The sequence below is a fragment of the Emydura macquarii genome, unplaced genomic scaffold (genome assembly GCF_026122565.2).
Source record: "Emydura macquarii macquarii isolate MOO-44397 ecotype Brisbane River unplaced genomic scaffold, CSIRO-AGI_Emac_v2 contig_1363, whole genome shotgun sequence".
NCBI lineage: Eukaryota > Metazoa > Chordata > Testudines > Chelidae > Emydura > Emydura macquarii.
The window spans coordinates 23,204,942-23,218,763 of record NW_027131500.1 but is presented as its reverse complement, the minus strand read 5'-3'; the positions used below and the strand labels follow the sequence as shown (position 1 = coordinate 23,218,763).

The window sequence follows — 13,822 nt, the reverse complement described above, 5'->3', positions numbered from 1 at the left end:
ATGCTTGTATGGCTTGCTACCATGGCTATATTGGTCTTATTGGGGGCTATCCTTCCATATGTTAAGGACCAGATCACCCTGTATGCCAAAGGAGTGGAGAGCATACTCCCTGATGACGTTGTTGGCTAGGTCACCCACAGCAGAACCCAGATGTAGGCCCACTGGAGCAGGAGATGACAGAGGTGCAAGAACAATGGCCCCCATCTTCACTCAAGGAATCCTTTTCACTGCAAGATGAGACAGTGACACCAGTCCCCATGCCAGCGATCATTGACTTTCAAGTCTTCCAGGATCTCTTGCCTTGAATTGCAGACACCCAGACCATTGAGACTACGTTCCTATAAAAAAGTTGACAGGTTCTTCAATATTCTGAGCATAATGACACCAGTCAGGATCACCCTCCTTATTAATGAAGGGCTCCTAACACTGGGCAAAGAGATATAGCAGACTCTGGCCATTCTTCCTCCCACCTGCAAGCATGTGGAGAAAAGGTTTCCGGTGCTGAAAGGCTTCAAACACTTTTATACCCAACCAAACCCAGGATCTTTAGTCATCCCTGCAGTACAGGAGGAATTGAAGTCCAGTAAAGTTCCTCCTAAGGACAAGGATTCTAAGAAGTTAGACCTGTTCGGGCTCACTGCATATTCATCAGCCCCATTGCAGCTTTCGGTGGTGAACTATTAGGCGTTATTCGCCAGATATAATTACCTCATGCAGGAGAGGGTTACTACCTTCATTTCAAAAATCCTGAAGGAGTGCAGGGGTGAAATGAAAGGGATCATCAAGGAAGGGAAGTTGCTCATGAGAACATGGCTGCAGATAGCCAGGGATGCCTCAGCAAGGTCAATGTCCACACCTATCACAATGAGACTGGGCTCAAGGTATTGGTCCTCCCATGTGAAGTACAGACCATGGTTGAGGACCTGCCCTTCATGAGATGGGAGCGCTTCAACTAGAGGACAGATGAGGGGCTCCATTCCTTCAAGGGCTACACTATGGTCCCTGGAAATTTACATACCAGTTCCCTACAGAAAGTACTACAAATTTCAAATCCAACGAAGACACAGGACACCTTTCTGCTCCTGGAGCCATCAGCCAGCATATCAGCAAAGAAACAAAGCCTGGTACTTCAGGGGACTTTCGTTTTCCACCTCTTTGAGCAACCCAGCACCTTCTCAAAGATAGCAGAGTACTTAGTCATCCCAGAGCTAATCTAAATTCTACCTCTACATTTGTGAAATTTGTTACCCCATTCCACTGGGCCTAGGTGGCTATAACAACTGACAAAGGGGCATTAGACATTATTTTCCAACACTAACCAATACAGTTCCATTCATTCCCTCCTATATGCCCCCCTTCTTCAGCCCTATTCAGGCACTCTTCTCATGAGAGCCTTTTACAAATTGAAGTAGCTTCGCTGCTTTGTCTAGGGGCCATTGAAGATAGATCGCAGGAGTACAGTGGAAGAGGCCTCTTCTACCAGTATCTCATTATCCCAAAGTAAGAGGTTTTCATCTTATCTTAGATCTGTGGAGACTGAACAAATACATACGCCTCCTTCAGATTCAGGCTGGTAATGCTTGTCTTCATCATCCCATCTCTTCAAACTCAGGACTGGTTTGGGGCTTTCAACTTGCAGGACACATACTTCCACATAACCATCCATCTGGCTCACGTGAAGTATGTAAGATTCAGGGTGCAGAAGCAGTCATTACCCATACAAGATATTGCCATTTGAACTCTCCCCAGCATTGAGAGTCTTCACAAAATGCCTATGTCTAATAGCAGCACACCTCAGAAGGATGGGCATTTACATCTAACCTTATCTGGATGATTGGCTGTTCGAGGCCAATTCATAGCAGGAGATGGCAGCAAAACTAGAATATACCCTCTCCTTATTTTCTCAGCTGGGCCTTCTAGAGAATTATAAAAATATTGTCTCTTATCCCATCAGATGACAGAGTTCAGATTCCCGGTCGACTCCAGGTCAGTGAGAGCATATGTTCCCGAAGACAGGTTCCTGTTGATGCAGTCGTAACTGCTTGGGATAGACTTAAACCTGACTACGATGGTAATGCATCTGGGGCTGGAGGCCATATGTTGGGGTGCGCATAGGTGATGCTGCTTGCCAGACTTCACCTGCGACTACCCCAACTCTGACTCAGTTTGGTCTGTTCCCTAGTGAAACACCAGATGAACAAAAAGTTCGTAGCTCTACGTTCACATTGTCGCAGAACTGAAACAGAGGAAAGAACCCACAGAGGTGTGTGGAAGATTACTGTTCTCTAACAACTCCCCAACAAAGACTTCAGTCATGGACATGAAAGGTACAGGGTGGGGAGCCTACTTAGACAAACGCAAGGGAGTTGGTACCCTGAGAACATGGGGTCCACATTAGTGTCTGGAGCTCAGAGCCATCAGGCTAGCCTGCCTGGCCTTCTTACCAGTTCTTCAAAACTTCACAGTACATACAACAGCTCTCTGATGCAGTACATAAACCAACAAGGAGGCACATATTTGTCTTTCCTCTGTCCGGAAGCCATAAAACTCTGGATATGCTGCTATCAACATGGGATGAACCCTCATGGCTCTTCACCTCCTCTGTATCAGCAAAAATCTGGCATACTTCCTGAGCAGACAATCGGTCATCACTCATGGGTGGTTACTGTGGATATCCACCTTAGAGCTGCTATTCCTGCAATGGGGAGCTCCACTGATAGATCTGTTCACCATCAAAGTTCATGCCCAGTGCTAGTACTTCCATTCCAGAGAGGCTTGTTACCAGGTGCATTCCTTCTGCAGTGTTCCCAAGGCTGTTTATATACCTTTCTGCTGATTCCTTTGATCCCCAGAGCGATTTCCAAGATCAGAAGGGTCAAGGCCATGATCATTGTCATAGTCTCTCACAGGTTGAGGCAGTTTTGACTGACCGATGCCCATTCTACCTTTTCTCCCAGACTGCTTGACCCTGATCTCCCAACAGCACAGCCAGATACGCCATCCAGATCTGAAGTCATGGTACATGACAGCCTTGCTATTGGTTGACTGAGTACTGCAGAGACTGCTCTCTGCAGGTCCAGGAAATTCTGATACAGAGCAGAAAAAATCTACCAGAAAAACATACTTGTCTATACAGAAGATTTCAGTATGAGCAACCCAACATGGTCTGGATCCAGTCCAGGCCCCAGTATCAAAGATCCTCAACTACATACATCATTTAAAACAGGCCAGACTTTCATTCACCTCTATTAAGGTCCACCTTGCAGCAATCTTAGCCCACTGTCCACCTGTACAGTCATATATTGTGTTCTCTCACCCCTCAGTATTAAAGTTTCTGAAAGTGCTGTTACATGCTTTTCCAGCAGTCAGAGGTGTAACTCCTGCCTGGGATCTCCATGTAGTCCTCATGCAACTGATGGAGCCTCCATCTAAACTTTCCTCAGAATGCTGCTTGCACAACCTCACTCTGAAGAGGGTCTGCCTTGTCACTCTTACTTTAGCCAGAAGAGTTGGATGAGTTTCAGGTGTGTATGGCTGAACTCCCCTCTCCTGCTTCCCCGCCACCCCTATACAACATTCAATAGCGTCAAGGTGATGCTAAGATCTCACTCAGAAGTTCATCCCTAAGGTGGTCTCAGAATTTCATCCAAACTAGTCAATGAACCTGCCTACAAACCAAAGAACTACCATACTAGGTCAGACCAATGGTCCATCTAGCCCAGTATCCTGTCTCTGACAGTGGCCAGTACCAGAGCTACAGGGGCAGTGTACAGAACAGGGCAGTTGGATTGATCTGCCCCTGTCTTCCCCTCCCAGCTTCGCAGTCAGAGGTTTATGGTCTCCCTTAGCCTGTGGTTGCATCATTGACCATCTTGGCTAATAGCCATTGATAGACTTATCCTTCTTGAACTTCTCTAGTTATTTTTTTAACCCGGTTATACTTTTGGTCATCACAACATCCACATGAGTTCCAATGAGTTCCACAGGTTAATTCTGTGAATTGGTTAATTGTGTGAAAAAGTACTTCCTCTTATTTGTATTAATCCTGCTACCTATTAATTATATCAGGTGACCCCTGGTTTTTTGTATTGTGGGAAAGGGTAAATTACACTTCTCTATTCATTTTTTTCTAAGCTGAAGAGCCCTAATCTTCATAGTCTTTTCTCATATGGAAGCCGTTCTATACCCTTGATCATCTTTGTTGACCTTCTGTGAGCCTTTTCCAGTTCCACTATATCCCTTTTGAGATGAGGCTTCCAGAACTGGGCACAGTATTCAAGGTGTTGGTATACTATAGGTTTATATAGTGGCCTTCTGATATTTTCTATCCCTTTGCTATTATTCTTTACATTCTGTTAGTCTTTTTGACCACTATTGTGCATTGAGCTGATGTTTTCAGAGAAGTTTCCCAAAGCCACACTGTGTACCAGTAGAAAAGAAATTTAACACTGGACTTTGCTTTATTATACTGACACAACCAAATAATTCAAGCTGTCACCCCATCTATTTCTGGCCATAGCTAGATGTTCAAAGGGTAATGCCATCTCTTCACAAAGGTGTTATCCATTTTGATAATCATGTATCTCCTTGTGTTGTCATTTGTTGGTGTACCTCTCATGCCAAACATACAGATTCACTCCATCAGAGCTCAAGCAGCACCTTGTCTTGCTTCAAGAATGTGCTGATATATAAGGCAGCAAAGTGGAGTACCCCACTGAACTTTGTCAAACACTATGCCTTGCACTTAGCTGCTAGGGCAGGTGCCAAGTTCGGGAGAGCAGTATTACAATCGCTTTTCATTTGATGCAGCTGAAACTACTCATTCCCACCCTCCTGGGGGGCTACTCCTTGCCAGTTTCTTACAGTGAGATCAGCACCAACACTCACATACTACAGTAACTGGTTCTTCAAGACGTAGTCAGCGTAGATCCCAGGACCCATCCTCCATTCCCGCTTTCAGAGTCCCCAGCTACCACGAGCTTTGGACTGTGAGGAAAGTGAGGGATGGCACCGCAGGCCTCCCCAGTATGTCCTCGCACAAGGAGGCACAGGGTGCATCCATGGACCTGAAAGCTGCTGCTAATTAAAAAAAATAATAAATCTGTTCTTGCATGCAGATATACCCACACTGGGATCCACACTGACACACCATCTCAGCCCTGGTCTACACTTACTTGGAAATTCGGCGACAGTCAACGGGAGTTACGCAAGCTACGCAGAGTAGCTTGCGTAACTCCCGTCGACTGCTGTGCTTCCCTTCTTCGTGCTGTCTTCACTGCACTGCGCCGACGGGAACCGTGTTCCTGTTGACGCAGCGCTATGCCACTTGAGGGGGTGGATTTACTGTGTTGACTTCCTGATCGATTGAACGGGTTTACACTGACCGCTCAATCGATCCAGAAAGATCGATCTGACGGCAGCGACTTTGCCGCCATCAGTATAGACATACCCTACGAAAACCACAATTACTGTAGAGTAAGTAACAGTTCTTTACAATAATAGCTTGTGGTGGTGAGTTCCACATGGTAATTATATGTTGCTCATAGATGTATCTCTGTAATCTGTAAAATGTGTTACCTTTTTAATTTGGAATGTTTTTGTGCTGTCTATAAGGTAAACGAAAACCGCATCACTCTTCTCTACTATATCATTCAGTATTTTCTCTTTAGCATATCTTCTCTTGCGTTCCTCCTTTCCAAACTAATCCAAGACACTCTATTCCCCATCTGCCAATTATGGGTGCATATTATCTCCCTCTTTTTCTTAGTATTGCCTTTGCTCTCTCTTGTTCTCTGTAATGGTCTCCTCAGACTACATGGCAAGATGCAACCTGCAGGGAGTCCATTGTTGGTAGTGCTGGGGGGAGTGCTTGTCACGCTCCCATGCACAGGGGAGTCACTGAAAGCAGCAGGAGTGTGCCGAAGGCAGATGAGGTGGAGAGTTCTGTTGGGAGCGGGAGAATGGGTGGAAAAAACAAAAAATGAAAACCAGGAAGTAAAACTATTAAAAACATCCAGAAAAAAAAATGAGAGAGAGAGAGAGATGAGGCAGACAAAAAAGGTGTCATGTGAAACCACTCAAGCGTAGTGTGAAGGAGATAGGGGCCGTATTGCCAACCCTCTTGAAGAGAAAGGTACTACAACAGACAGATTGGGAAACTCTTCCTTAATGCCTTCGTGGATGGAGTTACACCCCCTTCCCAGGCTGCAGTTCTTTCCGCTGCACTTTTTTGGACTTAAAAAGAAAGAAAGAAAGAGAAAATTCTGATGTGTCCTTTTTTGCAAGGGGCCCAGCGTTCACTGATGGACATGACTCTATCAGGTCTTTTCTACTCTGGTTGGGGATCAGGAAGCAAGCATCTTGATACTCAGCTTCTCATTTCTCTATTGAAGCATAAATAAAAAGTTCTAATCACCTTGAAATAGACAAACCACAAAGAAGAGTCTCAGATTTCAGATACCATGAAGCTGACTGGCTTTTTTAGGAGACTCCTGATTGTTTAGTTGACAATGTTGGCCTTGTTATTGTTACTGCATGTTGGACTGGAAGTGGTTGAGCTATAATTTGGCTCTCAAAAACTGGTTTCCCACCACATGTGTAAGTGCAGAGCAACTGGCCTTCTCTAGCCCAAATGGAACTTCAGAACCTCTCTGTAAAGACCTAGGATCATATCTGGCTTTTTAAAAGAGAACTGAAACCCACCTATGCAAGGGGAGAATTTGGTACTTAGGAGCTTTATAAAGACTTTGCCCCGCAGAGAGTGGAGGAAATGATGATGCATGAGGTGTAGTATCAGACATGAAGTTAATGTGAATCAAAAGACAACAAACACCTTTTTACATCTTTTATTTATTCGGACAGTGTACTCAAGTTTTAGATTGCTGCAACAGGGGATACTCCACTTCTGTTCTTTTGACCTGCAGAAACTGTGTTCAGACTCCTTTAGTTGTGCATTCACAGTATCATTTATTTTAAGTTCCCTCTACCAATACCTCTACAGTCCCCATGCAACAATTTCTTTGCAATATTTTCCATGTTTTTGGCCCTCTCATGAGGACCTGAGAGGAACAGAGCCTGCCAGCCTGCTTCTCTAACTATCCCAGTTAGCTTTTTCCAGGGATCTAATGGGCATCTACAATAAATGATCAGAGTACAGGATCACCTGTTGCTGTAAGTTAAACTGGCCAAATGCTTCTGTTTAAAAACCTGTGTTCTCTTTCTCACTGTTAAGGTATTGCAAAGGCTGTTTCTCCCATTCTCTCTTTAGCCTGCATTGTAAAATATTACTTTTTAACATGCCTTTAAATTTGTATATTTTTTTAAATTTATAACTAATATAACTCCATGCAAAAAGGGAATTTGTCCTAGTGACGTGTCTTCTCCCCTCTGAAACTGGAAGGGAAGTGTCTTGTAACTTAAGCCATAGAGCTGATAATTGAATCTGTTTGAATCTTCTGCAATAGACTTTTGTGTGTGACTCCTGTCACTTAATCTCTCAGTACCTCGGTTTTCCTACTGCTTAAAATGTGGATGATACTTTCTTGACTGAGTATGTTGTTGTTTGTAGAGCCCTGTGAGGTCATTGGTTACAAGGCATGAAAAAGTGCAAAAGATGTTATTGCTTTAATGAAAAAGTACAGCTGACACAATGCAATTTATTTTTTCTGTATGGTGTAGACCACTGGTTCTCAACCAGGGGTACGTGTACCCCTGGGCGTACGCAGAGGTCTTCCAGGGGGTACATCAGCTCATCTAGATATTTGCCTAGTTTTTCAACAGGCTACATTAAAAAGCACTAGTGAAGTCAGTACAAACTAAAATTTCATACAGACAATGACTTGCCTATATTGCTCTATATACTATACAGTGATTATATAGTAAAAATAATAAAGTCAGCAATTTTTCAGTAGTAGTGTGCTGTGACACTTTTTTGTATTTTTATGTCTGATTTTGTAAGCAAATAGTTTTAAAGTGAAGTGAAACTTGGATTACGCAAGACAAATCAGACTCCTGAAAGGGGTACAGTATAGTCTGGAAAAGTTAGAGCCACTGGTGTAGACTCTAAAGCAGAACCCTCCACCTGGTTTCATCCAGGGATCATGTGAAACAGAAATGTGGAATCACTCACAGCTGAAGTTTGAAGAGAGATGCAATTGCAATAGGACTCCAATATTGAGTTGCCTAGGGAAATGCTCTCTTTGGGGTCAAACCTTTTGTAGATGATTCATAGACTCTAAGGTCAGAAGGGACCGATATGATAATCTAGTCTGACCTCCTGCACAATGCAGGCCACAGAACCTCACCCACCTACTCTTGTAATAAACCTCTAACCTATGACTGAGTTACTAAAGTACTCAAATCATGGTTTAAAGACTTTAAGGTACAGAGAATCCACCAGCAAGTGAGCCATGCCCCATGCTACAGAGGAAGGCAAAAAAAAAAAAACCCAGAGCCTTTGCCAGTCTGCCCTAGGGGAAAATTCCTTCCCGACCCCAAATATGGTGATCAGTTAAATCCTGAGCATGTGGGCAAGACTCACCAGCCAGACAGCCAAATGAAGACGAATAACATTAATATTCAGCCTTGTTAAAGGAGTAAATGTTAAGAGCACATCAAAAAATGCACAGGTCTCCTAGATGTTTGTTTAGTGTGCTAGAGAACTACTGTTGCTGCTGCTAATTATTTGTATTACAGTAGCACCTAGATCAGGGACTCCTTGTCCTAGGCACTGTACAGCTGTGGTACTCAGAACTCAGCGGTTCAGGAGCCAAAGTAGCGATAAGCATTACATAAAAGAGCCACAGTAGTGTGAATTCATTGTTTTATTTACTATAGTGCTATATATTCATATTTAAACAGTTTGACTGGGGAAATATTTAGTTTATATGACTGACCAAGTATTATTATTTTATCAACTACAATTGGTTAATGACATAGTAAAAGCATCCTGATTGGTTAATAACATAGATTGGTTAATAATTAAATCACCCAGTGTTTTAACATCACGTGCTGCAAAGAGCCACAGGAGACACATTCAAGAGTTATTTGCGGCTTGTGAACCTCAGTCTGACTATCACTGCTTTACAGACACCTAATGAGACAAAACACCCAAAGAGACAAGATAGTCTAGGGGTGGAGGAGAAACAGAGGCATGGAGAGATTTTGATTTGCCCAACGTCATACAGTCAGCCCAGAAATTGGCAGAAATGAGAATATAATCCAGGACTCCTGAATACCATGCCCGATTTACGGGCCTCTCAGTACCAGTATGTATTATCCATGTACTACATTACACAAGTAGACACACACTTTTTTTTATCTTTGTGCCTCTTATGAACACACACAAAAGAAGTTTGTATAATAGTGACCGGTGCTACATTGGACCATACTGTTTGTGTCTTGAGTGTCTCTTGGCCAGGATCAAGAACCTCCTTCTATAGCCTCCAAAAATATGGAGTCTGTTTCTCTCCTGCAGCCAGCTTCCTTCCTCTCTGTCTGGTTTGGTAGGCAAAAAGGTTCCTTATTCCTTCAAAATCCTATTCCATTTTGTTCCCCTCTCTTTCTCCAAGCTCCTTTTCCTTGACTCACCTAAACTCTGTGTTTTAAAACAGTTGTACTTAACACCTCAAGTTTGTTCACTCTCCTAGGGAAATTCCACTGCTCCAAACTCCCCTGCCTGAGATCACGGGGAATTAATTGAATTCTTCCATCTTGGGCACCCTCTTTGGTATACCTATTGCCCTGCCAGAGAATAGTCATTAGAATACTAACAACTTCTCTTGTTTGTCTGTAGCTTCTTCTGGAGAGGGAGTGTGATATGTGACAGGATCCTTGTCAGCCCATGATTAGTTTATTACATATTGAGGGTTAGAATTCTACATCGAGCTCATAAAATAAATCAGAATTCGTAAGTTGTCCATAGACAGATTCCCCAAATCACCACAGAATGCCTTTCTGGCTGTTTGTGACCAGTTAGTGAGAAAACTAATGATAAAAGCAAGCAACAGTAAATCTCAGGATGGCTGAAATCCTGAAGAGGAAAACTAGGGTCAAAGGAACTGCCAAAAGGCAGGGAAAGGAGGAAATGGCAATACAACAAAAGTTTTGGAGATAATTTTGTCCTGAATACAACAAAGGTTTTGGAGATAATTACTTGTATTGTCTGACTACCAAATGAATTGTCTTGTTATGTCTGCAGTCAGTCAGCTAATTGTCCTGGAAAAATGAAGTGGTTCCTTTCTGTAGCTTTGGGTGGTAATATAAATTCACAATCGCTATACTGGTGGCAGGTGACTTCAATGTCAGTCTTTCTTGAACCTTGTAATATTCCTTCTGTGTGATTATCTGAGGTCTTTAAATGTATTCTACCTTTAAAATAACTTAAACAGCTTTAAAAAGACATGATCCAATTATACAGAAATTATATGCGCTAGTTGTGCTCATTTTTGTAGCCTGCTATTGTTTCATCACTGTCACCCACTCAGTGACTGCAGGTTTTGGAGGTGTGTGGGGGTATTTGGCACTTGTTTTTATTCAGCCTTTTGTTGTACAAGGGCAGCAATGCCCCCATTGTTACAACTCCATTGAAACAGGCATACTCTCAACTCTGTAGGCACATGGTTCCTACAAGAAACAAGGCTGGCTATCAATTTAAGCTGTCTTCAAAAAGTGGGTTAGACAGCTTAGAAGCCCTGCACTACAATCACTGGATCATATTATATAGGATAAACTGTATACATGCTAGGAGGAGGAGGAATATATAATAGTGGGCTATGAATTGCAGCCTGTTTTCCTCTTTTTCTTACAACTGCTCTTTTCAATCCAGGGAATACAATTACTCTTAATTTCTGGAGGAGGAACAGCCTTTGACTTTGGTCAGTGGTTTGCTGTAGCTCACAGGTGTATATATGCTTTATTTTGTTCTAAATAAATTATAATTTCAAAATGCTTTAGCTTAGGACAGCTGCTGTAGACATATGCTTTAAATTTACCAGACTGGCGTGAAAGATCATTGCACTAATGTGTTAGCTGCTCCACTGAGACTTCACAACCTAGGTTTAAAGAAACCTCTGTTCCAGTGTTGGCTGATACACTTCTGTACAAATGAAGAAGATTTATGCATGCTCTGTGTACTGTATACGTTCCATCCGAGTGGTGATGGGTCTTTTTCTTGACCAAAGGAGGAAGTTCCTGCCCTTGGGATGCTGTCCCCTGCTCTGGCTCAAACTACAACAATTCCAACGTTCCAAGATAGAAACTGCATCCAGCAGTGTATCTTCCTCCCCGCACACTCTCCCTCACCAAACAGTATGAGCTTTCATACTCTGAGAAAGTTTAATATGCATGGAGTGTGTTGTCTGGTGCTGGAGAGTATTGGATCGCATATTGAATCAGAAGCAGCTAATACCATTTGATATATTCTATATCTTACTGTAATAAATCATTTTAAAAACACTTTCACAGATACATTTTGTGTATACAGATGCACTTTGTGTGATACATTGTGATGTGACAGACACAGGAGCTGCCAAACCCTTCTATGAAACAAACCTATTTTCTAAAGAGTTATAGTGTAGATTCTTTTCACAGACTCTCTCTCTTGCTTGCTCTCAAGATAAGAGGCTCCTCGTTAGCTGTGTTACCTTAGGAACCAACCAGATAAACATCCAATAAAATCTTGTTTTCAGGAGTTTTTCTGAGTATCAGTATGAAATCTCTAGCTTATTTTCAGTAAGCTTCTCCCCTCCTCTCCTTCCCCTCCCCCCACCCCCCCCCCCCCCCTGATTCTCTATACCAGACAATAACATTTCTTCTCAAAAAGAGATGATTATGTCAGGGTTTTTTCCCACAGGAAATGCATTTCGTTCATTTTAGCCCTTAGGAGAGTGGATTTCTTCAACAGACCGCGTTAAATTAGAGATAAGCTATACTAGGTATTTTTATCATCATCTTGGTAAACAGGCTTTTTGTAAGACTTTGTCTTTAAATATCTTTTTCTTTAAATAACTTTATCACAAATATCTCCTACAATAGGGGGCTTGTGCAGCACAGAATTGAAAACAGATTTTTTGTATTGAGTAAAAACTTCTGTTTAAAAAAATAGAATCAAATTACTGGTTCTTTAGATAGCCAAGTATAGTAAATAAACAAAGAAAATCCAAAATACAAGTAGGTCAGGTGGCTGCTTCATATTTTTTGTTATTAGTGATGGTTTCACCATGTTATGTTCAGAAATAGGGTTTTTCCTTGCTGCATCATAGACCATGAACTCTTGATCTGTAACCACAAGCTGAAACTGACAGGCGAATTCAAGAGTGAACCGCAGTGCTTTCTCTACAGCTGAATCATATTAAGTGAATACATCAAAAAGTGGGGGAGGGAATAGCACAGAGCTCAGAGGTGCCTGCAGTTCTAAAGGTTTTTCCACTGGAAATATTGCATTCACACTAGTTTCCCAGAGAATATATCTAGATTTGCATTCAGTTTTATACTGTGCCTCAGGTGAGAGTGCATTCTTGTTGGCTGATACACTATTGATCATCTGGTATAGTGATTCACATTATATAAGTAATATAATTGGTCCAAACATTTCATTTCTTCCCCTACCCCTATCTGGACAATCCTTCCTCCCAACAGCCAAAGGGAACCCATCTTTTATGTTGTATGCGACCTTGTGAATGACTTTCCTGGGTAAGAAGAGGTTTATTTAGTTAAAAATGTAGGTTTGTTTCTAACCTGGTCACCTGATCTCTCTCTCTCTCTCTCTCTCTCAGTCGCGCACAAAACTAGTTTTTCAGTGGTATGGCTGGTCAAATAATTTGAAACAAATTAATATATTTGGTTGGGGGGGGGGCGTTGTTTTTTTAATCAAATATTCATAAATGAATGCATTCATTATTCACTGGTTGAGAACCAAGCATGCCAAATCTGATCTGCAATTCCAGAAGGCACTTCATTAGGTAGAACATCCTTAAGCTGTTGGTGATTGCTACATTTAGTGGTTTAAGTGGGTACTGAGATGAGATACTTAGTTTCGGCAATGGTGTAAACCCAGAATATTTTTCCCCTTTCTCTGTACTTTATACAGGTTTCAGAAATCAATCTGTCACTAGTTTTAAAGTGGAAAATGTGAAAAGTTAAAAACTTCATACTGATTGTTTTTTATTTAATGTTGAACTTACTTAAATATAAACCACATTACTGGTTAAGTAAGATGCAGATTTGTACATCCCCAAAAGTATTAATGCCCAGATTCTCAGACTTCAATGGCTCTATGTTGATTTACATCAGCTGAGGGTCTTAAAATAAGTCAGACTAGCATATGTTGTATTGTAAAGTTAGCTCATCAGGATGGTTGGTGGTAACGCTTAAATGAATGTTATTAGCATGTTTGTCATTTGAACTCTGTTTTTACATAGGCGTGGTTTGCACTCCTGCTTCTTTGTTCCAAAAAGGATACTGATGTTCATTTTTTATAACTAGTTGGCTCTTTATTTGTGTCCTGCCAACTGAAATGAAATTCCAAATGAGGAGAAACTTCAAGTGTTTGTGTATTTTAGTTTTTTAATATACAAAGTTAGAAGTAGTGTGTATGTATGTGGGAGAGAATGGGGGCTTGTCTGTGTTTGCCAGTCGCAGAGTTTAAAACCAGTTTAACCCTGGTCCGTAGCTATTCCTCCCTCCTGACACTTGTGCACCCAGCCATGCGTGCACACAATATATAATATTCTGAGATGGTAAAGTCATTGAGACTTTTCATCTGCTCTGTTCACAGATGAGCATTGTCTGTGCTCAGCAAATAAGATCATGAAAAAAGTTTGAG

At 41.9% G+C, this 13,822-nt stretch overlaps 1 protein-coding gene across 2 annotated transcripts in view; it reads left to right on the top strand.

The window, feature by feature from the left end:
* The window catches only part of ARHGAP10 (Rho GTPase activating protein 10), a 209,350-nt gene that overhangs the window by 179,644 nt on the left and 15,884 nt on the right, over positions 1 to 13,822 (top strand). The window lies entirely within an intron of this gene.